The following is a 22,548-nucleotide window of genomic DNA, read 5'->3' as shown; positions in this document are numbered from 1 at the left end:
CATGCGACGCCGCCGGAGACCACGCCCCCTTTGGCTTCAGTCCGGCACTGCGCATGCGCTGCCCTTAGTTTTGCCAGTACCTCTTCTGCGCATGCGCAGAAGCGGAATTGCGTCATACGCATGCGACGCCGCCGGAGACCACGCCCCCTTTGGCTTTCAAGCCGGCACTGCGCATGCGCTGCCCTTAGTTTTGCCAGTACTTCTTCTGCGCATGCGCAGAAGCGGAATTGCGTCATCACCACGCGACTACTCCCCCAGACCACGCCCCCTTTGGCTTCAAGCCCCGTCTGCGCATGCGCTGCCCTTACTCTGCAGGGCGGCCACGCTGCTGCCGCCTGGCGAAAAAATTTGGGTACTGCAGCCAGTCTAGCTAACAGACTGCACCCTTTATTAGACGAATGGAAGCGAGAAGGGAACTCTGCCCACGGCCCCTTAGCAAGTCGCCCGGCTTCACATCTCGCTGGATCAACTTCTTCCAGTGAACATATTCAATTCAACCAGTCTAGAGAAAAAGAGAAAAAAAAAAAAAAAAAAAAAAAGAAAAAACAAAAGAATCACTCGAGAGACCAGGCATACACTTTTTTTTTTTTTTTTTCCTTATAAAAACACCAGCAACATTGTCTTCACGATAAAAGAGGCAATGAAACCTTTTCTTGTCAAATGTAAGGGCACTAAAGAGAAGGTAATTCGACAGACAAGACATAAACCTCTCCAGCTCTTTCCCCACGTCTATTTGGCATTCGTTTCCAAAAACTTTCTCGGGTGAGCGTCTTTTGTCTTTGAGCAGTGCGACAGGCGGTTTGCAAACGGCACAAGTCTCTGCTTTTGAAAAATCAGCTCAGACTCTGTAATCACTTTAGATGGGGCACTTTGTGTTTCAGAGAAACAAAACCAACGCTGAGTCTTCCCTTGAACGACACAGGCCTGTTCACCTTTAAATCAGAGAAACAACGGACGTGGTTCTGATCCCTCAAGGAATCTGTACTTTCCAACAGACTGCACCGTCAGGATCAACAAAGCAGTTTCCTACCGTTTCGCCAGCGAGCCAGAGGACTGTCTCGAGACTAAGTTTCCTTGAACAAACACCGAAGAGATCTTCAAGACTCGGTCCAAATGGCTCCGTCAACCTTGAAATCGTAGTCCCCTTCAGCTCCACACCGCTTCATTCTGGGAACGCCCGCTAGAAAAAAAAGAAACAGTTTATTCAGTGTAACGATTCGATTGGTATACAAGCCTTCAAGGCTCCCAAGACCAAGCCTAAGAGGGTCAGGACCGTGCATGTTTGTACTCGCAGTGAAGCTCAACACCTTAGGCAACCCTCAGCCGAGACAAAGGTGAAAAACTCACCGGCGCCGAACGTTTCCTCGTCTGTAAGCTGCCCATCCTTAGCGTGCAGGACTCCACATTCAAAATTCACAGGTCCCGGAGAAAGAAAACCAAAAACTACAGGACAAACAGACAATCAAACAAAAGACCTCAAATAAGGTTTCCTCTAAGGACTGTTAGATACATCTTTTGTACACGACCTACGCACGGCAACATACGCTTCGTACCAGCTCCGTTACATGCTCAAGTAGCAGACGCCTCAGACTCTGCTTTCCATCACAGATTACGATTTTTTGATGACGTTACTAAAGCTGGTCATCTATTCGTACGATAGGTTATGCCAGTGCCTGAAATGATTTTCGATCTCAGACGCTGCACAGAAACGCCGCAGTTTTTCACTGCAATAAGCAATTGATACCTCAGTCGGTACACGTCACCGAGTGAGTGCTAGGAGTGAAAAGTTTACATTTACCTCTCGCTCTTCGACAGCCAATGAATCCTGTAAACAAAACAACATCTTTAGCACACCGGTACCGAAGACACAGCGCAAAACCCCCCGTTAATGTGCTCCTGTATTTGTTTTAATTTCAAAGTAGCCACTTCAACTGATAAAGACAGCCGATTCTCTACCTGTAACTCTACTCCTCCTTATTATCCTGCTACAGAAAGAAACAAACCGCTAGCATTTCTACGTAACGACTTATTTTTCCAGAGAAGAATAAAAAGCCACAACCGACCAACCAAAAAAAAAAACCAAACAGAAACAAAACAAACAAAAAAACCAAACCCCCAAAACAACTCACCTCCTACCTTCTGTGTCCCAGGATGAAAAGTTTCCTTCGGGTTCTTCCCAAATTTGTCGTGACCCACAGGACTGAAATGCAAACGAAATACTGCTTTAGAGGAGAGCGAGCACACACCTCGACATTAAACCATGAACTGGCTGTAGTCGGAATCGATTGCGAGAAGAATCGTTCAAAGAGCCTCGCTGACGTGGAATTTTTTGCGGAAGAGCCATTTATTTCCCACACGACTAACCGCTGAGACTTCTTAAACTTCTTTCTGATTTTAAAAACAGAAACAACTAGGACCCTGCACGGAGATCACTTTCAAGCGTACCGTATTTACTTAGGAAGCACAGAACTTTATTCCCTCGTCCTTCGCTTCGGCTTTCTACGTAACTGTCGTGAGCGTTTTAGGAAGACTCGGTAACCTATCCTATTTCATACGCTTCTCTTCCATCCCTTTGAAAACAACTCCAGGCACGTCAAATGAAAAACGAGCTGCTCGGCGTCAGGCTCGTACCCCAAAGATCCACAAGCAAGACCAGCTGCCTCGCTCAACGGAAAGCCCTCACGTACAGCATTTCTTCCCAACTCGTGTTTCTACGCGACTGTCATTTTCGCCCCTTTTTTTTCCCCTACCGTGAATTTCTGGAGCTGCGCAGCACGCCACGGAGTGCCAAATGCAGTCTGTCTGAGGCACACCGAGCTGACACGGAGGTCACATCCGATGCGCCTCTCCATCATCGCTTACGCTAGGCCACCACGCCGACAGGATCTCCTGTAGTTCCCTTCGAAAGCAATTAAAAGGCTGAGATTAATTTAATTGACAAAAAAGCAGGTTTGTCGTGCAGCTGAAATTCGTTGACATAGTCGGTACCGAAACTCACGCTGGCTGTGAACGGGGTGAAATGGCAAAGGACCATCAGCCAGGCCCGAGGGAAGGCTCAAAGGCTGTACAAGCTAAAGAACAGCCAGGGAAGGGATTTTAGTCCGAGCCCAGGCGGGCAAAAGGAGATGACGTTAGTCCTGCTGCCTGCAGGCGTGTGGGAAAATCACCCCGGGGTGGGGGGGGAACTCGAGAAAATTGCGTCCTAACGGAAGCAGGGTATTACGGAGAGCTTTTTTTAGGGTAGGATACAGCTACAGCCTCGAGGACGGTCGGCACGCACACAGCCTGTACCGCCACCGCTCCCTAAGCAGCGGCTCGGCGCACGCCGACAGCGGTGACGGAGGACGAGCTTAAGGCAAAAAGCCAAAAGCAAACCCCTCAAAGCCCAGAACCGTTCTCAGGAACGCAGGAGTTAAGCCTAAAAGCGGTTGAAAGCTGCCTCCTACCTCTTCCCCCTCCGACACCGGCACGTTTCCTCGCGATCCCTTTTCGCAAACAAAAGAGGGACGCCTGCGGTATCAGCTTGGTCCCGAAGCACCACGACGCGCTTGCTGGCTACACGCTCTCTTCTGACAAGGCTGACAGCTTCTCCGCACGCGACAGCCGAGGCCCTGTGAAACACGAGGAAGGCAAACACCGGTAACGTCTCGCAGGGGTCTGGAGGAAGTCAGGATGCACTCCATTCGGAGCCCGACGCGTTACCCAAAGGAATTACCCCAGCAGAACAAGAGGCAGGAACGATCGGTAGACAGGCAGACAACATGCACGGCAGCGATACCCCCGTCAGACTTGCAGGGCGCTTCCAGACCCAGCCCGCTGCCGCGGCTCAGGCCGGCGGCTGGGGGAAAGACAAAGCCCCGCGCAGAGCTGCGGCGGCTGCCCGGGCAGCCCAGAGGCGGCGGGGGGGGGGGCGGCAGGTCGCCGCGGGCCGACCCCTCCCCTCTCCCGGGCCCCGCCAGGCCGCCACAAGCGGCGAGCACCGGGGCCGCCCCGCCGCCGCTCCTCGCCTCCTCGCTGAGGTAGCGGCGCAGCCCCGAGAGACAAAAAAAAAAAAAAAAAAAAAACCAGCCCAAAATAGGCAGCACCGTGAGGAGCCCGCTGACCACCGTCGCTGCCGGGGAGACGAGAACGGCCGGCAGCCCCGCCGGTCCCGGGCCGGGCCGGGCCGCCCGCCTCAGCCCGCCCGCCGCCGGCACCAGGCGCTCCCCGCCGCGGCCGAGCGCCGGCCCGCCGCATCCCCCGCCCCCCCCCCCCCCCCCCTTCGGCCGCTGCCCGCCGGCCCCCGCCCGCCCGCCCGCCCGCCCTCAGGCCGAGCGCTCACCCAGCGCGCCGCCGCACGTCCCGGCCCGAAAGTCTTCCAGGCTGCCGGCGAAGGCTCCGCACCGCCACGGGCGCGGCGGCGCGCCGCGCGGGCTGGAAATGAACCCCACTTCCGGGGCCGTCTGCGTAACCCGTACGTGCGAGGCCGAAGCCCCGCCCCTAGGGGGCAAGCCGTTTCCGCGCACGCGCAAAAGCGGAATTGCGTCATACGCATGCGACGCCGCCGGAGACCACGCCCCCTTTGGCTTCAGTCCGGCACTGCGCATGCGCTGCCCTTAGTTTTGCCAGTACCTCTTCTGCGCATGCGCAGAAGCGGAATTGCGTCATACGCATGCGACGCCGCCGGAGACCACGCCCCCTTTGGCTTCAAGCCGGCACTGCGCATGCGCTGCCCTTAGTTTTGCCAGTACTTCTTCTGCGCATGCGCAGAAGCGGAATTGCGTCATCACCACGCGACTACTCCCCCAGACCACGCCCCCTTTGGCTTCAAGCCCCGTCTGCGCATGCGCTGCCCTTACTCTGCAGGGCGGCCACGCTGCTGCCGCCTGGCGAAAAAATTTGGGTACTGCAGCCAGTCTAGCTAACAGACTGCACCCTTTATTAGACGAATGGAAGCGAGAAGGGAACTCTGCCCACGGCCCCTTAGCAAGTCGCCCGGCTTCACATCTCGCTGGATCAACTTCTTCCAGTGAACATATTCAATTCAACCAGTCTAGAGAAAAAGAGAAAAAAAAAAAAAAAAAAAAAAAGAAAAAACAAAAGAATCACTCGAGAGACCAGGCATACACTTTTTTTTTTTTTTTTTCCTTATAAAAACACCAGCAACATTGTCTTCACGATAAAAGAGGCAATGAAACCTTTTCTTGTCAAATGTAAGGGCACTAAAGAGAAGGTAATTCGACAGACAAGACATAAACCTCTCCAGCTCTTTCCCCACGTCTATTTGGCATTCGTTTCCAAAAACTTTCTCGGGTGAGCGTCTTTTGTCTTTGAGCAGTGCGACAGGCGGTTTGCAAACGGCACAAGTCTCTGCTTTTGAAAAATCAACTCAGACTCTGTAATCACTTTAGATGGGGCACTTTGTGTTTCAGAGAAACAAAACCAACGCTGAGTCTTCCCTTGAACGACACAGGCCTGTTCACCTTTAAATCAGAGAAACAACGGACGTGGTTCTGATCCCTCAAGGAATCTGTACTTTCCAACAGACTGCACCGTCAGGATCAACAAAGCAGTTTCCTACCGTTTCGCCAGCGAGCCAGAGGACTGTCTCGAGACTAAGTTTCCTTGAACAAACACCGAAGAGATCTTCAAGACTCGGTCCAAATGGCTCCGTCAACCTTGAAATCGTAGTCCCCTTCAGCTCCACACCGCTTCATTCTGGGAACGCCCGCTAGAAAAAAAAGAAACAGTTTATTCAGTGTAACGATTCGATTGGTATACAAGCCTTCAAGGCTCCCAAGACCAAGCCTAAGAGGGTCAGGACCGTGCATGTTTGTACTCGCAGTGAAGCTCAACACCTTAGGCAACCCTCAGCCGAGACAAAGGTGAAAAACTCACCGGCGCCGAACGTTTCCTCGTCTGTAAGCTGCCCATCCTTAGCGTGCAGGACTCCACATTCAAAATTCACAGGTCCCGGAGAAAGAAAACCAAAAACTACAGGACAAACAGACAATCAAACAAAAGACCTCAAATAAGGTTTCCTCTAAGGACTGTTAGATACATCTTTTGTACACGACCTACGCACGGCAACATACGCTTCGTACCAGCTCCGTTACATGCTCAAGTAGCAGACGCCTCAGACTCTGCTTTCCATCACAGATTACGATTTTTTGATGACGTTACTAAAGCTGGTCATCTATTCGTACGATAGGTTATGCCAGTGCCTGAAATGATTTTCGATCTCAGACGCTGCACAGAAACGCCGCAGTTTTTCACTGCAATAAGCAATTGATACCTCAGTCGGTACACGTCACCGAGTGAGTGCTAGGAGTGAAAAGTTTACATTTACCTCTCGCTCTTCGACAGCCAATGAATCCTGTAAACAAAACAACATCTTTAGCACACCGGTACCGAAGACACAGCGCAAAACCCCCCGTTAATGTGCTCCTGTATTTGTTTTAATTTCAAAGTAGCCACTTCAACTGATAAAGACAGCCGATTCTCTACCTGTAACTCTACTCCTCCTTATTATCCTGCTACAGAAAGAAACAAACCGCTAGCATTTCTACGTAACGACTTATTTTTCCAGAGAAGAATAAAAAGCCACAACCGACCAACCAAAAAAAAAAACCAAACAGAAACAAAACAAACAAAAAAACCAAACCCCCAAAACAACTCACCTCCTACCTTCTGTGTCCCAGGATGAAAAGTTTCCTTCGGGTTCTTCCCAAATTTGTCGTGACCCACAGGACTGAAATGCAAACGAAATACTGCTTTAGAGGAGAGCGAGCACACACCTCGACATTAAACCATGAACTGGCTGTAGTCGGAATCGATTGCGAGAAGAATCGTTCAAAGAGCCTCGCTGACGTGGAATTTTTTGCGGAAGAGCCATTTATTTCCCACACGACTAACCGCTGAGACTTCTTAAACTTCTTTCTGATTTTAAAAACAGAAACAACTAGGACCCTGCACGGAGATCACTTTCAAGCGTACCGTATTTACTTAGGAAGCACAGAACTTTATTCCCTCGTCCTTCGCTTCGGCTTTCTACGTAACTGTCGTGAGCGTTTTAGGAAGACTCGGTAACCTATCCTATTTCATACGCTTCTCTTCCATCCCTTTGAAAACAACTCCAGGCACGTCAAATGAAAAACGAGCTGCTCGGCGTCAGGCTCGTACCCCAAAGATCCACAAGCAAGACCAGCTGCCTCGCTCAACGGAAAGCCCTCACGTACAGCATTTCTTCCCAACTCGTGTTTCTACGCGACTGTCATTTTCGCCCCTTTTTTTTCCCCTACCGTGAATTTCTGGAGCTGCGCAGCACGCCACGGAGTGCCAAATGCAGTCTGTCTGAGGCACACCGAGCTGACACGGAGGTCACATCCGATGCGCCTCTCCATCATCGCTTACGCTAGGCCACCACGCCGACAGGATCTCCTGTAGTTCCCTTCGAAAGCAATTAAAAGGCTGAGATTAATTTAATTGACAAAAAAGCAGGTTTGTCGTGCAGCTGAAATTCGTTGACATAGTCGGTACCGAAACTCACGCTGGCTGTGAACGGGGTGAAATGGCAAAGGACCATCAGCCAGGCCCGAGGGAAGGCTCAAAGGCTGTACAAGCTAAAGAACAGCCAGGGAAGGGATTTTAGTCCGAGCCCAGGCGGGCAAAAGGAGATGACGTTAGTCCTGCTGCCTGCAGGCGTGTGGGAAAATCACCCCGGGGTGGGGGGGGAACTCGAGAAAATTGCGTCCTAACGGAAGCAGGGTATTACGGAGAGCTTTTTTTAGGGTAGGATACAGCTACAGCCTCGAGGACGGTCGGCACGCACACAGCCTGTACCGCCACCGCTCCCTAAGCAGCGGCTCGGCGCACGCCGACAGCGGTGACGGAGGACGAGCTTAAGGCAAAAAGCCAAAAGCAAACCCCTCAAAGCCCAGAACCGTTCTCAGGAACGCAGGAGTTAAGCCTAAAAGCGGTTGAAAGCTGCCTCCTACCTCTTCCCCCTCCGACACCGGCACGTTTCCTCGCGATCCCTTTTCGCAAACAAAAGAGGGACGCCTGCGGTATCAGCTTGGTCCCGAAGCACCACGACGCGCTTGCTGGCTACACGCTCTCTTCTGACAAGGCTGACAGCTTCTCCGCACGCGACAGCCGAGGCCCTGTGAAACACGAGGAAGGCAAACACCGGTAACGTCTCGCAGGGGTCTGGAGGAAGTCAGGATGCACTCCATTCGGAGCCCGACGCGTTACCCAAAGGAATTACCCCAGCAGAACAAGAGGCAGGAACGATCGGTAGACAGGCAGACAACATGCACGGCAGCGATACCCCCGTCAGACTTGCAGGGCGCTTCCAGACCCAGCCCGCTGCCGCGGCTCAGGCCGGCGGCTGGGGGAAAGACAAAGCCCCGCGCAGAGCTGCGGCGGCTGCCCGGGCAGCCCAGAGGCGGCGGGGGGGGGGGCGGCAGGTCGCCGCGGGCCGACCCCTCCCCTCTCCCGGGCCCCGCCAGGCCGCCACAAGCGGCGAGCACCGGGGCCGCCCCGCCGCCGCTCCTCGCCTCCTCGCTGAGGTAGCGGCGCAGCCCCGAGAGACAAAAAAAAAAAAAAAAAAAAAACCAGCCCAAAATAGGCAGCACCGTGAGGAGCCCGCTGACCACCGTCGCTGCCGGGGAGACGAGAACGGCCGGCAGCCCCGCCGGTCCCGGGCCGGGCCGGGCCGCCCGCCTCAGCCCGCCCGCCGCCGGCACCAGGCGCTCCCCGCCGCGGCCGAGCGCCGGCCCGCCGCATCCCCCGCCCCCCCCCCCCCCCCCCTTCGGCCGCTGCCCGCCGGCCCCCGCCCGCCCGCCCGCCCGCCCTCAGGCCGAGCGCTCACCCAGCGCGCCGCCGCACGTCCCGGCCCGAAAGTCTTCCAGGCTGCCGGCGAAGGCTCCGCACCGCCACGGGCGCGGCGGCGCGCCGCGCGGGCTGGAAATGAACCCCACTTCCGGGGCCGTCTGCGTAACCCGTACGTGCGAGGCCGAAGCCCCGCCCCTAGGGGGCAAGCCGTTTCCGCGCACGCGCAGAAGCGGAATTGCGTCATACGCATGCGACGCCGCCGGAGACCACGCCCCCTTTGGCTTCAGTCCGGCACTGCGCATGCGCTGCCCTTAGTTTTGCCAGTACCTCTTCTGCGCATGCGCAGAAGCGGAATTGCGTCATACGCATGCGACGCCGCCGGAGACCACGCCCCCTTTGGCTTCAAGCCGGCACTGCGCATGCGCTGCCCTTAGTTTTGCCAGTACTTCTTCTGCGCATGCGCAGAAGCGGAATTGCGTCATCACCACGCGACTACTCCCCCAGACCACGCCCCCTTTGGCTTCAAGCCCCGTCTGCGCATGCGCTGCCCTTACTCTGCAGGGCGGCCACGCTGCTGCCGCCTGGCGAAAAAATTTGGGTACTGCAGCCAGTCTAGCTAACAGACTGCACCCTTTATTAGACGAATGGAAGCGAGAAGGGAACTCTGCCCACGGCCCCTTAGCAAGTCGCCCGGCTTCACATCTCGCTGGATCAACTTCTTCCAGTGAACATATTCAATTCAACCAGTCTAGAGAAAAAGAGAAAAAAAAAAAAAAAAAAAAAAAAGAAAAAACAAAAGAATCACTCGAGAGACCAGGCATACACTTTTTTTTTTTTTTTTTCCTTATAAAAACACCAGCAACATTGTCTTCACGATAAAAGAGGCAATGAAACCTTTTCTTGTCAAATGTAAGGGCACTAAAGAGAAGGTAATTCGACAGACAAGACATAAACCTCTCCAGCTCTTTCCCCACGTCTATTTGGCATTCGTTTCCAAAAACTTTCTCGGGTGAGCGTCTTTTGTCTTTGAGCAGTGCGACAGGCGGTTTGCAAACGGCACAAGTCTCTGCTTTTGAAAAATCAACTCAGACTCTGTAATCACTTTAGATGGGGCACTTTGTGTTTCAGAGAAACAAAACCAACGCTGAGTCTTCCCTTGAACGACACAGGCCTGTTCACCTTTAAATCAGAGAAACAACGGACGTGGTTCTGATCCCTCAAGGAATCTGTACTTTCCAACAGACTGCACCGTCAGGATCAACAAAGCAGTTTCCTACCGTTTCGCCAGCGAGCCAGAGGACTGTCTCGAGACTAAGTTTCCTTGAACAAACACCGAAGAGATCTTCAAGACTCGGTCCAAATGGCTCCGTCAACCTTGAAATCGTAGTCCCCTTCAGCTCCACACCGCTTCATTCTGGGAACGCCCGCTAGAAAAAAAAGAAACAGTTTATTCAGTGTAACGATTCGATTGGTATACAAGCCTTCAAGGCTCCCAAGACCAAGCCTAAGAGGGTCAGGACCGTGCATGTTTGTACTCGCAGTGAAGCTCAACACCTTAGGCAACCCTCAGCCGAGACAAAGGTGAAAAACTCACCGGCGCCGAACGTTTCCTCGTCTGTAAGCTGCCCATCCTTAGCGTGCAGGACTCCACATTCAAAATTCACAGGTCCCGGAGAAAGAAAACCAAAAACTACAGGACAAACAGACAATCAAACAAAAGACCTCAAATAAGGTTTCCTCTAAGGACTGTTAGATACATCTTTTGTACACGACCTACGCACGGCAACATACGCTTCGTACCAGCTCCGTTACATGCTCAAGTAGCAGACGCCTCAGACTCTGCTTTCCATCACAGATTACGATTTTTTGATGACGTTACTAAAGCTGGTCATCTATTCGTACGATAGGTTATGCCAGTGCCTGAAATGATTTTCGATCTCAGACGCTGCACAGAAACGCCGCAGTTTTTCACTGCAATAAGCAATTGATACCTCAGTCGGTACACGTCACCGAGTGAGTGCTAGGAGTGAAAAGTTTACATTTACCTCTCGCTCTTCGACAGCCAATGAATCCTGTAAACAAAACAACATCTTTAGCACACCGGTACCGAAGACACAGCGCAAAACCCCCCGTTAATGTGCTCCTGTATTTGTTTTAATTTCAAAGTAGCCACTTCAACTGATAAAGACAGCCGATTCTCTACCTGTAACTCTACTCCTCCTTATTATCCTGCTACAGAAAGAAACAAACCGCTAGCATTTCTACGTAACGACTTATTTTTCCAGAGAAGAATAAAAAGCCACAACCGACCAACCAAAAAAAAAAACCAAACAGAAACAAAACAAACAAAAAAACCAAACCCCCAAAACAACTCACCTCCTACCTTCTGTGTCCCAGGATGAAAAGTTTCCTTCGGGTTCTTCCCAAATTTGTCGTGACCCACAGGACTGAAATGCAAACGAAATACTGCTTTAGAGGAGAGCGAGCACACACCTCGACATTAAACCATGAACTGGCTGTAGTCGGAATCGATTGCGAGAAGAATCGTTCAAAGAGCCTCGCTGACGTGGAATTTTTTGCGGAAGAGCCATTTATTTCCCACACGACTAACCGCTGAGACTTCTTAAACTTCTTTCTGATTTTAAAAACAGAAACAACTAGGACCCTGCACGGAGATCACTTTCAAGCGTACCGTATTTACTTAGGAAGCACAGAACTTTATTCCCTCGTCCTTCGCTTCGGCTTTCTACGTAACTGTCGTGAGCGTTTTAGGAAGACTCGGTAACCTATCCTATTTCATACGCTTCTCTTCCATCCCTTTGAAAACAACTCCAGGCACGTCAAATGAAAAACGAGCTGCTCGGCGTCAGGCTCGTACCCCAAAGATCCACAAGCAAGACCAGCTGCCTCGCTCAACGGAAAGCCCTCACGTACAGCATTTCTTCCCAACTCGTGTTTCTACGCGACTGTCATTTTCGCCCCTTTTTTTTCCCCTACCGTGAATTTCTGGAGCTGCGCAGCACGCCACGGAGTGCCAAATGCAGTCTGTCTGAGGCACACCGAGCTGACACGGAGGTCACATCCGATGCGCCTCTCCATCATCGCTTACGCTAGGCCACCACGCCGACAGGATCTCCTGTAGTTCCCTTCGAAAGCAATTAAAAGGCTGAGATTAATTTAATTGACAAAAAAGCAGGTTTGTCGTGCAGCTGAAATTCGTTGACATAGTCGGTACCGAAACTCACGCTGGCTGTGAACGGGGTGAAATGGCAAAGGACCATCAGCCAGGCCCGAGGGAAGGCTCAAAGGCTGTACAAGCTAAAGAACAGCCAGGGAAGGGATTTTAGTCCGAGCCCAGGCGGGCAAAAGGAGATGACGTTAGTCCTGCTGCCTGCAGGCGTGTGGGAAAATCACCCCGGGGTGGGGGGGGAACTCGAGAAAATTGCGTCCTAACGGAAGCAGGGTATTACGGAGAGCTTTTTTTAGGGTAGGATACAGCTACAGCCTCGAGGACGGTCGGCACGCACACAGCCTGTACCGCCACCGCTCCCTAAGCAGCGGCTCGGCGCACGCCGACAGCGGTGACGGAGGACGAGCTTAAGGCAAAAAGCCAAAAGCAAACCCCTCAAAGCCCAGAACCGTTCTCAGGAACGCAGGAGTCAAGCCTAAAAGCGGTTGAAAGCTGCCTCCTACCTCTTCCCCCTCCGACACCGGCACGTTTCCTCGCGATCCCTTTTCGCAAACAAAAGAGGGACGCCTGCGGTATCAGCTTGGTCCCGAAGCACCACGACGCGCTTGCTGGCTACACGCTCTCTTCTGACAAGGCTGACAGCTTCTCCGCACGCGACAGCCGAGGCCCTGTGAAACACGAGGAAGGCAAACACCGGTAACGTCTCGCAGGGGTCAGGAGGAAGTCAGGATGCACTCCATTCGGAGCCCGACGCGTTACCCAAAGGAATTACCCCAGCAGAACAAGAGGCAGGAACGATCGGTAGACAGGCAGACAACATGCACGGCAGCGATACCCCCGTCAGACTTGCAGGGCGCTTCCAGACCCAGCCCGCTGCCGCGGCTCAGGCCGGCGGCTGGGGGAAAGACAAAGCCCCGCGCAGAGCTGCGGCGGCTGCCCGGGCAGCCCAGAGGCGGCGGGGGGGGGGGCGGCAGGTCGCCGCGGGCCGACCCCTCCCCTCTCCCGGGCCCCGCCAGGCCGCCACAAGCGGCGAGCACCGGGGCCGCCCCGCCGCCGCTCCTCGCCTCCTCGCTGAGGTAGCGGCGCAGCCCCGAGAGACAAAAAAAAAAAAAAAAAAAAAAACCAGCCCAAAATAGGCAGCACCGTGAGGAGCCCGCTGACCACCGTCGCTGCCGGGGAGACGAGAACGGCCGGCAGCCCCGCCGGTCCCGGGCCGGGCCGGGCCGCCCGCCTCAGCCCGCCCGCCGCCGGCACCAGGCGCTCCCCGCCGCGGCCGAGCGCCGGCCCGCCGCATCCCCCGCCCCCCCCCCCCCCCCCCCTTCGGCCGCTGCCCGCCGGCCCCCGCCCGCCCGCCCGCCCGCCCTCAGGCCGAGCGCTCACCCAGCGCGCCGCCGCACGTCCCGGCCCGAAAGTCTTCCAGGCTGCCGGCGAAGGCTCCGCACCGCCACGGGCGCGGCGGCGCGCCGCGCGGGCTGGAAATGAACCCCACTTCCGGGGCCGTCTGCGTAACCCGTACGTGCGAGGCCGAAGCCCCGCCCCTAGGGGGCAAGCCGTTTCCGCGCACGCGCAGAAGCGGAATTGCGTCATACGCATGCGACGCCGCCGGAGACCACGCCCCCTTTGGCTTCAGTCCGGCACTGCGCATGCGCTGCCCTTAGTTTTGCCAGTACCTCTTCTGCGCATGCGCAGAAGCGGAATTGCGTCATACGCATGCGACGCCGCCGGAGACCACGCCCCCTTTGGCTTCAAGCCGGCACTGCGCATGCGCTGCCCTTAGTTTTGCCAGTACTTCTTCTGCGCATGCGCAGAAGCGGAATTGCGTCATCACCACGCGACTACTCCCCCAGACCACGCCCCCTTTGGCTTCAAGCCCCGTCTGCGCATGCGCTGCCCTTACTCTGCAGGGCGGCCACGCTGCTGCCGCCTGGCGAAAAAATTTGGGTACTGCAGCCAGTCTAGCTAACAGACTGCACCCTTTATTAGACGAATGGAAGCGAGAAGGGAACTCTGCCCACGGCCCCTTAGCAAGTCGCCCGGCTTCACATCTCGCTGGATCAACTTCTTCCAGTGAACATATTCAATTCAACCAGTCTAGAGAAAAAGAGAAAAAAAAAAAAAAAAAAAAAAAGAAAAAACAAAAGAATCACTCGAGAGACCAGGCATACACTTTTTTTTTTTTTTTTTCCTTATAAAAACACCAGCAACATTGTCTTCACGATAAAAGAGGCAATGAAACCTTTTCTTGTCAAATGTAAGGGCACTAAAGAGAAGGTAATTCGACAGACAAGACATAAACCTCTCCAGCTCTTTCCCCACGTCTATTTGGCATTCGTTTCCAAAAACTTTCTCGGGTGAGCGTCTTTTGTCTTTGAGCAGTGCGACAGGCGGTTTGCAAACGGCACAAGTCTCTGCTTTTGAAAAATCAACTCAGACTCTGTAATCACTTTAGATGGGGCACTTTGTGTTTCAGAGAAACAAAACCAACGCTGAGTCTTCCCTTGAACGACACAGGCCTGTTCACCTTTAAATCAGAGAAACAACGGACGTGGTTCTGATCCCTCAAGGAATCTGTACTTTCCAACAGACTGCACCGTCAGGATCAACAAAGCAGTTTCCTACCGTTTCGCCAGCGAGCCAGAGGACTGTCTCGAGACTAAGTTTCCTTGAACAAACACCGAAGAGATCTTCAAGACTCGGTCCAAATGGCTCCGTCAACCTTGAAATCGTAGTCCCCTTCAGCTCCACACCGCTTCATTCTGGGAACGCCCGCTAGAAAAAAAAGAAACAGTTTATTCAGTGTAACGATTCGATTGGTATACAAGCCTTCAAGGCTCCCAAGACCAAGCCTAAGAGGGTCAGGACCGTGCATGTTTGTACTCGCAGTGAAGCTCAACACCTTAGGCAACCCTCAGCCGAGACAAAGGTGAAAAACTCACCGGCGCCGAACGTTTCCTCGTCTGTAAGCTGCCCATCCTTAGCGTGCAGGACTCCACATTCAAAATTCACAGGTCCCGGAGAAAGAAAACCAAAAACTACAGGACAAACAGACAATCAAACAAAAGACCTCAAATAAGGTTTCCTCTAAGGACTGTTAGATACATCTTTTGTACACGACCTACGCACGGCAACATACGCTTCGTACCAGCTCCGTTACATGCTCAAGTAGCAGACGCCTCAGACTCTGCTTTCCATCACAGATTACGATTTTTTGATGACGTTACTAAAGCTGGTCATCTATTCGTACGATAGGTTATGCCAGTGCCTGAAATGATTTTCGATCTCAGACGCTGCACAGAAACGCCGCAGTTTTTCACTGCAATAAGCAATTGATACCTCAGTCGGTACACGTCACCGAGTGAGTGCTAGGAGTGAAAAGTTTACATTTACCTCTCGCTCTTCGACAGCCAATGAATCCTGTAAACAAAACAACATCTTTAGCACACCGGTACCGAAGACACAGCGCAAAACCCCCCGTTAATGTGCTCCTGTATTTGTTTTAATTTCAAAGTAGCCACTTCAACTGATAAAGACAGCCGATTCTCTACCTGTAACTCTACTCCTCCTTATTATCCTGCTACAGAAAGAAACAAACCGCTAGCATTTCTACGTAACGACTTATTTTTCCAGAGAAGAATAAAAAGCCACAACCGACCAACCAAAAAAAAAAACCAAACAGAAACAAAACAAACAAAAAAACCAAACCCCCAAAACAACTCACCTCCTACCTTCTGTGTCCCAGGATGAAAAGTTTCCTTCGGGTTCTTCCCAAATTTGTCGTGACCCACAGGACTGAAATGCAAACGAAATACTGCTTTAGAGGAGAGCGAGCACACACCTCGACATTAAACCATGAACTGGCTGTAGTCGGAATCGATTGCGAGAAGAATCGTTCAAAGAGCCTCGCTGACGTGGAATTTTTTGCGGAAGAGCCATTTATTTCCCACACGACTAACCGCTGAGACTTCTTAAACTTCTTTCTGATTTTAAAAACAGAAACAACTAGGACCCTGCACGGAGATCACTTTCAAGCGTACCGTATTTACTTAGGAAGCACAGAACTTTATTCCCTCGTCCTTCGCTTCGGCTTTCTACGTAACTGTCGTGAGCGTTTTAGGAAGACTCGGTAACCTATCCTATTTCATACGCTTCTCTTCCATCCCTTTGAAAACAACTCCAGGCACGTCAAATGAAAAACGAGCTGCTCGGCGTCAGGCTCGTACCCCAAAGATCCACAAGCAAGACCAGCTGCCTCGCTCAACGGAAAGCCCTCACGTACAGCATTTCTTCCCAACTCGTGTTTCTACGCGACTGTCATTTTCGCCCCTTTTTTTTCCCCTACCGTGAATTTCTGGAGCTGCGCAGCACGCCACGGAGTGCCAAATGCAGTCTGTCTGAGGCACACCGAGCTGACACGGAGGTCACATCCGATGCGCCTCTCCATCATCGCTTACGCTAGGCCACCACGCCGACAGGATCTCCTGTAGTTCCCTTCGAAAGCAATTAAAAGGCTGAGATTAATTTAATTGACAAAAAAGCAGGTTTGTCGTGCAGCTGAAATTCGTTGACATAGTCGGTACCGAAACTCACGCTGGCTGTGAACGGGGTGAAATGGCAAAGGACCATCAGCCAGGCCCGAGGGAAGGCTCAAAGGCTGTACAAGCTAAAGAACAGCCAGGGAAGGGATTTTAGTCCGAGCCCAGGCGGGCAAAAGGAGATGACGTTAGTCCTGCTGCCTGCAGGCGTGTGGGAAAATCACCCCGGGGTGGGGGGGGAACTCGAGAAAATTGCGTCCTAACGGAAGCAGGGTATTACGGAGAGCTTTTTTTAGGGTAGGATACAGCTACAGCCTCGAGGACGGTCGGCACGCACACAGCCTGTACCGCCACCGCTCCCTAAGCAGCGGCTCGGCGCACGCCGACAGCGGTGACGGAGGACGAGCTTAAGGCAAAAAGCCAAAAGCAAACCCCTCAAAGCCCAGAACCGTTCTCAGGAACGCAGGAGTCAAGCCTAAAAGCGGTTGAAAGCTGCCTCCTACCTCTTCCCCCTCCGACACCGGCACGTTTCCTCGCGATCCCTTTTCGCAAACAAAAGAGGGACGCCTGCGGTATCAGCTTGGTCCCGAAGCACCACGACGCGCTTGCTGGCTACACGCTCTCTTCTGACAAGGCTGACAGCTTCTCCGCACGCGACAGCCGAGGCCCTGTGAAACACGAGGAAGGCAAACACCGGTAACGTCTCGCAGGGGTCTGGAGGAAGTCAGGATGCACTCCATTCGGAGCCCGACGCGTTACCCAAAGGAATTACCCCAGCAGAACAAGAGGCAGGAACGATCGGTAGACAGGCAGACAACATGCACGGCAGCGATACCCCCGTCAGACTTGCAGGGCGCTTCCAGACCCAGCCCGCTGCCGCGGCTCAGGCCGGCGGCTGGGGGAAAGACAAAGCCCCGCGCAGAGCTGCGGCGGCTGCCCGGGCAGCCCAGAGGCGGCGGGGGGGGGGGCGGCAGGTCGCCGCGGGCCGACCCCTCCCCTCTCCCGGGCCCCGCCAGGCCGCCACAAGCGGCGAGCACCGGGGCCGCCCCGCCGCCGCTCCTCGCCTCCTCGCTGAGGTAGCGGCGCAGCCCCGAGAGACAAAAAAAAAAAAAAAAAAAAAACCAGCCCAAAATAGGCAGCACCGTGAGGAGCCCGCTGACCACCGTCGCTGCCGGGGAGACGAGAACGGCCGGCAGCCCCGCCGGTCCCGGGCCGGGCCGGGCCGCCCGCCTCAGCCCGCCCGCCGCCGGCACCAGGCGCTCCCCGCCGCGGCCGAGCGCCGGCCCGCCGCATCCCCCGCCCCCCCCCCCCCCCCCCTTCGGCCGCTGCCCGCCGGCCCCCGCCCGCCCGCCCGCCCGCCCTCAGGCCGAGCGCTCACCCAGCGCGCCGCCGCACGTCCCGGCCCGAAAGTCTTCCAGGCTGCCGGCGAAGGCTCCGCACCGCCACGGGCGCGGCGGCGCGCCGCGCGGGCTGGAAATGAACCCCACTTCCGGGGCCGTCTGCGTAACCCGTACGTGCGAGGCCGAAGCCCCGCCCCTAGGGGGCAAGCCGTTTCCGCGCACGCGCAGAAGCGGAATTGCGTCATACGCATGCGACGCCGCCGGAGACCACGCCCCCTTTGGCTTCAGTCCGGCACTGCGCATGCGCTGCCCTTAGTTTTGCCAGTACCTCTTCTGCGCATGCGCAGAAGCGGAATTGCGTCATACGCATGCGACGCCGCCGGAGACCACGCCCCCTTTGGCTTCAAGCCGGCACTGCGCATGCGCTGCCCTTAGTTTTGCCAGTACTTCTTCTGCGCATGCGCAGAAGCGGAATTGCGTCATCACCACGCGACTACTCCCCCAGACCACGCCCCCTTTGGCTTCAAGCCCCGTCTGCGCATGCGCTGCCCTTACTCTGCAGGGCGGCCACGCTGCTGCCGCCTGGCGAAAAAATTTGGGTACTGCAGCCAGTCTAGCTAACAGACTGCACCCTTTATTAGACGAATGGAAGCGAGAAGGGAACTCTGCCCACGGCCCCTTAGCAAGTCGCCCGGCTTCACATCTCGCTGGATCAACTTCTTCCAGTGAACATATTCAATTCAACCAGTCTAGAGAAAAAGAGAAAAAAAAAAAAAAAAAAAAAAAAGAAAAAACAAAAGAATCACTCGAGAGACCAGGCATACACTTTTTTTTTTTTTTTTTCCTTATAAAAACACCAGCAACATTGTCTTCACGATAAAAGAGGCAATGAAACCTTTTCTTGTCAAATGTAAGGGCACTAAAGAGAAGGTAATTCGACAGACAAGACATAAACCTCTCCAGCTCTTTCCCCACGTCTATTTGGCATTCGTTTCCAAAAACTTTCTCGGGTGAGCGTCTTTTGTCTTTGAGCAGTGCGACAGGCGGTTTGCAAACGGCACAAGTCTCTGCTTTTGAAAAATCAACTCAGACTCTGTAATCACTTTAGATGGGGCACTTTGTGTTTCAGAGAAACAAAACCAACGCTGAGTCTTCCCTTGAACGACACAGGCCTGTTCACCTTTAAATCAGAGAAACAACGGACGTGGTTCTGATCCCTCAAGGAATCTGTACTTTCCAACAGACTGCACCGTCAGGATCAACAAAGCAGTTTCCTACCGTTTCGCCAGCGAGCCAGAGGACTGTCTCGAGACTAAGTTTCCTTGAACAAACACCGAAGAGATCTTCAAGACTCGGTCCAAATGGCTCCGTCAACCTTGAAATCGTAGTCCCCTTCAGCTCCACACCGCTTCATTCTGGGAACGCCCGCTAGAAAAAAAAGAAACAGTTTATTCAGTGTAACGATTCGATTGGTATACAAGCCTTCAAGGCTCCCAAGACCAAGCCTAAGAGGGTCAGGACCGTGCATGTTTGTACTCGCAGTGAAGCTCAACACCTTAGGCAACCCTCAGCCGAGACAAAGGTGAAAAACTCACCGGCGCCGAACGTTTCCTCGTCTGTAAGCTGCCCATCCTTAGCGTGCAGGACTCCACATTCAAAATTCACAGGTCCCGGAGAAAGAAAACCAAAAACTACAGGACAAACAGACAATCAAACAAAAGACCTCAAATAAGGTTTCCTCTAAGGACTGTTAGATACATCTTTTGTACACGACCTACGCACGGCAACATACGCTTCGTACCAGCTCCGTTACATGCTCAAGTAGCAGACGCCTCAGACTCTGCTTTCCATCACAGATTACGATTTTTTGATGACGTTACTAAAGCTGGTCATCTATTCGTACGATAGGTTATGCCAGTGCCTGAAATGATTTTCGATCTCAGACGCTGCACAGAAACGCCGCAGTTTTTCACTGCAATAAGCAATTGATACCTCAGTCGGTACACGTCACCGAGTGAGTGCTAGGAGTGAAAAGTTTACATTTACCTCTCGCTCTTCGACAGCCAATGAATCCTGTAAACAAAACAACATCTTTAGCACACCGGTACCGAAGACACAGCGCAAAACCCCCCGTTAATGTGCTCCTGTATTTGTTTTAATTTCAAAGTAGCCACTTCAACTGATAAAGACAGCCGATTCTCTACCTGTAACTCTACTCCTCCTTATTATCCTGCTACAGAAAGAAACAAACCGCTAGCATTTCTACGTAACGACTTATTTTTCCAGAGAAGAATAAAAAGCCACAACCGACCAACCAAAAAAAAAAACCAAACAGAAACAAAACAAACAAAAAAACCAAACCCCCAAAACAACTCACCTCCTACCTTCTGTGTCCCAGGATGAAAAGTTTCCTTCGGGTTCTTCCCAAATTTGTCGTGACCCACAGGACTGAAATGCAAACGAAATACTGCTTTAGAGGAGAGCGAGCACACACCTCGACATTAAACCATGAACTGGCTGTAGTCGGAATCGATTGCGAGAAGAATCGTTCAAAGAGCCTCGCTGACGTGGAATTTTTTGCGGAAGAGCCATTTATTTCCCACACGACTAACCGCTGAGACTTCTTAAACTTCTTTCTGATTTTAAAAACAGAAACAACTAGGACCCTGCACGGAGATCACTTTCAAGCGTACCGTATTTACTTAGGAAGCACAGAACTTTATTCCCTCGTCCTTCGCTTCGGCTTTCTACGTAACTGTCGTGAGCGTTTTAGGAAGACTCGGTAACCTATCCTATTTCATACGCTTCTCTTCCATCCCTTTGAAAACAACTCCAGGCACGTCAAATGAAAAACGAGCTGCTCGGCGTCAGGCTCGTACCCCAAAGATCCACAAGCAAGACCAGCTGCCTCGCTCAACGGAAAGCCCTCACGTACAGCATTTCTTCCCAACTCGTGTTTCTACGCGACTGTCATTTTCGCCCCTTTTTTTTCCCCTACCGTGAATTTCTGGAGCTGCGCAGCACGCCACGGAGTGCCAAATGCAGTCTGTCTGAGGCACACCGAGCTGACACGGAGGTCACATCCGATGCGCCTCTCCATCATCGCTTACGCTAGGCCACCACGCCGACAGGATCTCCTGTAGTTCCCTTCGAAAGCAATTAAAAGGCTGAGATTAATTTAATTGACAAAAAAGCAGGTTTGTCGTGCAGCTGAAATTCGTTGACATAGTCGGTACCGAAACTCACGCTGGCTGTGAACGGGGTGAAATGGCAAAGGACCATCAGCCAGGCCCGAGGGAAGGCTCAAAGGCTGTACAAGCTAAAGAACAGCCAGGGAAGGGATTTTAGTCCGAGCCCAGGCGGGCAAAAGGAGATGACGTTAGTCCTGCTGCCTGCAGGCGTGTGGGAAAATCACCCCGGGGTGGGGGGGGAACTCGAGAAAATTGCGTCCTAACGGAAGCAGGGTATTACGGAGAGCTTTTTTTAGGGTAGGATACAGCTACAGCCTCGAGGACGGTCGGCACGCACACAGCCTGTACCGCCACCGCTCCCTAAGCAGCGGCTCGGCGCACGCCGACAGCGGTGACGGAGGACGAGCTTAAGGCAAAAAGCCAAAAGCAAACCCCTCAAAGCCCAGAACCGTTCTCAGGAACGCAGGAGTCAAGCCTAAAAGCGGTTGAAAGCTGCCTCCTACCTCTTCCCCCTCCGACACCGGCATGTTTCCTCGCGATCCCTTTTCGCAAACAAAAGAGGGACGCCTGCGGTATCAGCTTGGTCCCGAAGCACCACGACGCGCTTGCTGGCTACACGCTCTCTTCTGACAAGGCTGACAGCTTCTCCGCACGCGACAGCCGAGGCCCTGTGAAACACGAGGAAGGCAAACACCGGTAACGTCTCGCAGGGGTCTGGAGGAAGTCAGGATGCACTCCATTCGGAGCCCGACGCGTTACCCAAAGGAATTACCCCAGCAGAACAAGAGGCAGGAACGATCGGTAGACAGGCAGACAACATGCACGGCAGCGATACCCCCGTCAGACTTGCAGGGCGCTTCCAGACCCAGCCCGCTGCCGCGGCTCAGGCCGGCGGCTGGGGGAAAGACAAAGCCCCGCGCAGAGCTGCGGCGGCTGCCCGGGCAGCCCAGAGGCGGCGGGGGGGGGGGCGGCAGGTCGCCGCGGGCCGACCCCTCCCCTCTCCCGGGCCCCGCCAGGCCGCCACAAGCGGCGAGCACCGGGGCCGCCCCGCCGCCGCTCCTCGCCTCCTCGCTGAGGTAGCGGCGCAGCCCCGAGAGACAAAAAAAAAAAAAAAAAAAAAAACCAGCCCAAAATAGGCAGCACCGTGAGGAGCCCGCTGACCACCGTCGCTGCCGGGGAGACGAGAACGGCCGGCAGCCCCGCCGGTCCCGGGCCGGGCCGGGCCGCCCGCCTCAGCCCGCCCGCCGCCGGCACCAGGCGCTCCCCGCCGCGGCCGAGCGCCGGCCCGCCGCATCCCCCGCCCCCCCCCCCCCCCCCCTTCGGCCGCTGCCCGCCGGCCCCCGCCCGCCCGCCCGCCCGCCCTCAGGCCGAGCGCTCACCCAGCGCGCCGCCGCACGTCCCGGCCCGAAAGTCTTCCAGGCTGCCGGCGAAGGCTCCGCACCGCCACGGGCGCGGCGGCGCGCCGCGCGGGCTGGAAATGA

General features: G+C 54.1%; 5 long non-coding RNA genes across 5 annotated transcripts; all 5 read right to left on the bottom strand.

Annotated features, from left to right (window-relative positions):
• Positions 1 to 365: 365 nt before the first annotated feature.
• On the bottom strand, positions 366 to 2,914 carry LOC308057605. Its single transcript, XR_013925358.1, has 2 exons — positions 2,751 to 2,914; positions 366 to 2,200 (listed from the first exon to the last, which is right to left on the bottom strand). It is a non-coding gene; the product is annotated as an uncharacterized lncRNA (long non-coding RNA).
• A 1,981-nt stretch (positions 2,915 to 4,895) lies between these two features.
• On the bottom strand, positions 4,896 to 7,444 carry LOC308057618. Its single transcript, XR_013925371.1, has 2 exons — positions 7,281 to 7,444; positions 4,896 to 6,730 (listed from the first exon to the last, which is right to left on the bottom strand). It is a non-coding gene; the product is annotated as an uncharacterized lncRNA (long non-coding RNA).
• A 1,981-nt stretch (positions 7,445 to 9,425) lies between these two features.
• Positions 9,426 to 11,975, bottom strand: LOC308057602. Its single transcript, XR_013925355.1, has 2 exons — positions 11,812 to 11,975; positions 9,426 to 11,261 (listed from the first exon to the last, which is right to left on the bottom strand). It is a non-coding gene; the product is annotated as an uncharacterized lncRNA (long non-coding RNA).
• A 1,983-nt stretch (positions 11,976 to 13,958) lies between these two features.
• On the bottom strand, positions 13,959 to 16,507 carry LOC308057615. Its single transcript, XR_013925368.1, has 2 exons — positions 16,344 to 16,507; positions 13,959 to 15,793 (listed from the first exon to the last, which is right to left on the bottom strand). It is a non-coding gene; the product is annotated as an uncharacterized lncRNA (long non-coding RNA).
• A 1,981-nt stretch (positions 16,508 to 18,488) lies between these two features.
• LOC308057616 lies at positions 18,489 to 22,025 on the bottom strand. Its single transcript, XR_013925369.1, has 3 exons — positions 21,571 to 22,025; positions 20,875 to 21,023; positions 18,489 to 20,324 (listed from the first exon to the last, which is right to left on the bottom strand). It is a non-coding gene; the product is annotated as an uncharacterized lncRNA (long non-coding RNA).
• Positions 22,026 to 22,548: the final 523 nt, after the last annotated feature.

This window comes from Falco punctatus, assembly GCF_963210335.1.
Source record: "Falco punctatus genome assembly, contig: scaffold_172, whole genome shotgun sequence".
NCBI classification, from domain to species: Eukaryota; Metazoa; Chordata; class Aves; order Falconiformes; family Falconidae; genus Falco; species Falco punctatus.
Note: the sequence above shows the minus strand (reverse complement) of the source record. Positions and strands in the feature narration are given on the sequence as shown.